Here is a 4,656-nt window from a genome sequence, read left to right as displayed (position 1 = left end):
GACATCCCCACTCTTTTTGATCTAATCCATCAGTCAGATTATGACCCTCAAGTGAGTGCTGAGAAAGACATTTAAGGCTTAGGTGATGAATCTGGAAGCTCACTTCCTCTAGATATGACAGTTGAACCATTTAAACCCTGTCATGTAGTCACAAGAGCACAAAGTGCAAAGGAAATGATGCAAGAGCTACCCTTTTTTGAGGAGTCTCTGGAAACAGTCAGGGAAGATTAGGAAGTCTAGGGCTCAGAAAAGAAGAGAAAAGTTCAAAGGCTCAGGGGGGAAAAGGTACAGCATTGTTTCCTAAGCCAAATAACCAGCTTGAGTTTGATGTTCCCTCAAATTAAGGTGCACTCCAAAGAAGCGACCCTACTCTAAAACCCTGGTTTGAGAAGGTAACAGAGGTAGAGGGGGCTAGTCAAGGTCAGGTAAGCTGTCTTGAAGACGCTGCTTACTTGATTAAAGGAGGCATTTTGTACCAGAGAAAGGGGAAGTGTGAAGCTGGAGCACTCCCACAACAGTTCAGAAACAAAGGGCAGGTCATATGGCTTTTCACAAAATGCTGAATAGGATCAGCAGCAGTTTTGTTTGGCCAGGGATGTATGTCCAGGTTTCTGAGTTTTGCCGTTCCTGTGAAAAATATCAGTTGACCTCAGGCAAAGGAGTAGCGCGAGCCCAGTTGCAACCACTGCCAATTATTGAAACGCCGTTTGAGAGGCTAGGCATGGATATCGTGGGCCACAGGTCATCGCTACTGAGGCCTTCCCACTCAGATCAATTAAAGCCCGTCACATTGCTAATTGTCTTCTGCAGCTTTTCTCTAGGGTAGGCATAGCAAGAGAAATTCTGACAGATTGTGGAACGAACTTTCTATCCAAGTTGTTGCAGCAGGTTTATAAGCTGTTAGAGATAAAGGGACTTAAGACCACCCTGTATCACCCCCAAACGGACGGGCTAGTGGAGAGATACAACCAGACTCTCAAAAGTATGCTGCGTAAGTTTGTCTCTGACACAGGCGCTGACTGGGATCAGTGGCTGCCATACCTTCTGTTCGCCTACCGGGAGGTCCTGCAGGTTTCCACTGGCTTCTCGCCTTTTGAACTTTTGTATGGTCGCCAAGTGAGAGGCCCCCTGGACCTGCTTAAGGACTGCTGGGAGGACCCCAAAGCAGAGGGTGAAAACATCGCAGCCTATGTTATAAACATGAGAGAGGGGTTGGAGAAAATGGCATCATTGGTGCAAGACAACATGAACGCTGCACAAAAACATCAGGCCAGGGATAGGGTCTTCCTTCCAGGTCAAAAAGTACTGTTATTGCTTCCCACCAGTGATAACAAGCTGCTGACAAAATGGCAGGGACCATACGAGATCGTCAGACAAGTGAGTAAAGTCACTTGTGAACTGAATATGCCAGAAAAAGTTAAAAAAACATCAGATATTTCACGTGAACTTGTTTTTTTTTTTTTTTTTGTTTTTTTTGCCTGTCCCATTTGGTTCTTTAGCCATCAGAATTGTTGTCTGAAGACCAACAAGGATACCCAATGGATTTACTTTGCCAAATGGATCATCATGGCATTGCCGTATTGGTCCATTTGGTCGATCTTTGTTTTTATTATTTATTATATTTTATTTTCAGATGTTACAGACGGGACAGTGAGAAAGGGGGGGAGAAAAAAAAATCTCCTGGATCACCTGTTGAGAGAAGAATAGAAAACAAGCAAAAAAAAAACAAAGCAACATACTAAACACAACACCATCGCATTAATCTAGCTAAGTGTAAACAGCAGTAAATACTAAATATTCAATGTTGTTGTGCAGCACGCAGGACAGATGTGCTTCGAAGTAGCAGCCAAGAAAGGTGTAATTTGGGTCTACGAGCAGTGAACACCCGTGTGCATACCTGTGTGGATCAGCGCGCTTGTATTCCAAAGGTTTCTCCATGTAACGATCTGCTAGGGAGTCACGTGAACTTGTTGAAGGAATTCTACAGCCGACAAGAGCCAGTCTATCAGTTACTGGTGCGTTCAGTTAGGGATGAGGAGGTGACTGAGAAGTTCTTTCCAACTAACATTCTAGTTTGTGCTTCAGTTGACCTTTCTCATTTGTCTCCTACTGAGCAGGCTGATATAGAACCACTCGTGGACCCACAGCTATTTCGAGAAACACCAGGCTTCACATCACTGGTTCAACACAATATACAGGTGAAAGAAGATGCACCCGTTCGTCAAAAGGGCTACAGAATTCCAGAACGGTTGGGGCCAGTGCTGCAGAAAGAAATAAAACTGATGTTACACCCTGTGTTTGTTTGACTTTGGGACCTGAAGCAGAGTTTGGCCCCCGAAATGGCTAATGGCATATATACACCTAGGACCTTCTCTTCTCTATGTACTTTTTGAAGTGTAGGAAGTCATGGATAGCTCTGATTATAAAGCTGATACTTTCTTCCATTTCCCAGAGATCCGTCCAGGTGAACAGTGTTCCAGGTTTTCCCATTTTGTCTGCTCGGCCTACTTGGATTGTGAGAATCTCTTTGTGTCTTTCTTGTCTTGGCAAGAAAACCTGTCAATTATCAGCTTTCCTCTCTGGATCGACTTGTCAACTAGTCGTTGTGCCAACCAAAGTCCTTAGTTAGTCAAAGTCCTGCCCTTCCTTGCTGAATCTGCCCAACTATATCTCCATGCCAGAGAGAAGATTTTGCTTGCTGCATGGCCTGTGATGGAGTCAATTTCCTTCCTGTGGTCAATGTGGGAGCAGCATATTGCTGCATCTTGAGACTTAGTTATTGGTCATGTTTAACTTAAATTTGGTGCACTTTTCAGTGAGGCTGGAGATAGGCAGTTCTAAAGCACCCTGTTCATGCAAGCTGATACTGCTGAAGCGACACAGGAGTCCATCCCACGCATGTAGGAACTGACTGTCCGCTCCAGTTTCCTGATCTTCTGAATTGGAATCTGATAGATCAATAGAGGTCACAATAAACCCTGGCCTGAGACGTAAAGGTTTTCATTATGCCACCATCCTAAGCTCTTGATCGGCTGCTCTGATACCCACAGACCTTGCATATAGATATATATAAAAAGAACATTTACCCCCATTCTTTAGGGGGAAAAAAATCATTTTAATATCTTGTTCTTTCATTCTCCTAAATCTGACTATTTTAAAATTTACTACAGTGCAGTACTCTCTGTCCTTTGGAGTGTCTGCATTAAAGCCTTCTTTTGAATCAGCAGGTATTGCGTGAATATGAGTAACAAATCTCTTTGAATTAATCTCCCTGTGGAGCGTGAAGGTGTTTGAAATTGTATGTACTTTCCTTTAAAATGTGTCAGGGCCAATAAGTGACTGCCAACAAAAGATACACTGATTCTCCCCCCCCCCCCCCCCCCCCCCCCAGGTTTCACAAGAACACCACTCTCTATCAGGTTTTAATAAACCTTACCAAACAAGGTCATTTTTAGGAAGTTTAGAAAGTTATTATGTGAAGCTTTCATTATAAGATTACTGAAGATCCTAAACCATTTTTATGTTTATCATTATAAAGGTTAATGATAAAGTTAAGGGGACCTGAGCTGCATGTTTGCACTTGTGAGAAGGTGGTAGACATTCTAGTACAGGCTGTAAGCCACATTTAGATCTGTGAAAACCTGCGTTTCATGAATCAAAGTCAAAAATAGGCCAATTTCATACTCTTTTGCTGAAACCACTCAACTGTGGACTGGAACAAAAGTACTTCCAGAATCTGTTTTCTATTTGTAGATACAAAAAAGTGTGATTCCCACATTTCTTTTTTCCTGCTACCAAATGACATCAGACCAGGTCTAGCTCAAACCTTTCGAAATTCTTCAGAATGTTCTCAGTAGGTCTCAGTAGGTACAATGGAACATGCGATGAAGATAGAAACTAAGTAAGATTCATGCTAAATAATTCATACTATAAATACTTTAAAACAAATTACTGTTCCAGTATTGCTCAGCTATAGATGAATGACCAATAGCTGTGCATCCTTACAGGATGCTATAATCTTTATTTAATTTTGTTTTAAAATGCAACATTTTTGCAATATTCACAGCATTCAAACTTCTGGCACTGAAGACGCATTAAACAGTTCCTACATGTTCTTCCCTGATTCTTCATGCAACTACCTCATGACTTCTATAGATCGATCCTGACTACCAGATCATGATTCAGTATCAATAACAAATTACAGGAAGCAGTTGTGTATGCCATATAACTGTAGAAGTAGTATTCAGGAAAGGTCAGCTGACCTTATTTCCATAATAGTTTGAATGTACATCAAAGAGGACGCATATGACATGTGATGAATGTGCAGAAAGTTCTGGAAAATGAAAAAATAAATCTTGAAGTGTTAGTTTACAAACATAAAGAAATTATATATATAAACTAATGCAGTAGATTAAAAAATTGGGACTTAAAGATTCATCAGAATGCAGGAAATTAAATTCAATATTCATGATTCTTTATCATCATTGTTCAGTCACATAATAAAATTCTGCATGGTAATTCTTAGCTTAACAAGACAGCATGTAGGATAGACTAATGCGCAATAATTATAAAACAACAGGGAAATAGTATATATGATGGTCAAACAATTAAATAAATAAAATTACATAAAATGCATGAAATTTCCTAGAGTAGCTT

The sequence above is a fragment of the Rhamphochromis longiceps genome, linkage group LG23 (assembly GCF_057381845.1).
Source record: "Rhamphochromis longiceps isolate RC_006_pf linkage group LG23, R_longiceps_female_GT1.1, whole genome shotgun sequence".
In the NCBI taxonomy this organism is placed as follows: domain Eukaryota; kingdom Metazoa; phylum Chordata; class Actinopteri; order Cichliformes; family Cichlidae; genus Rhamphochromis; species Rhamphochromis longiceps.
Note: the sequence above shows the minus strand (reverse complement) of the source record.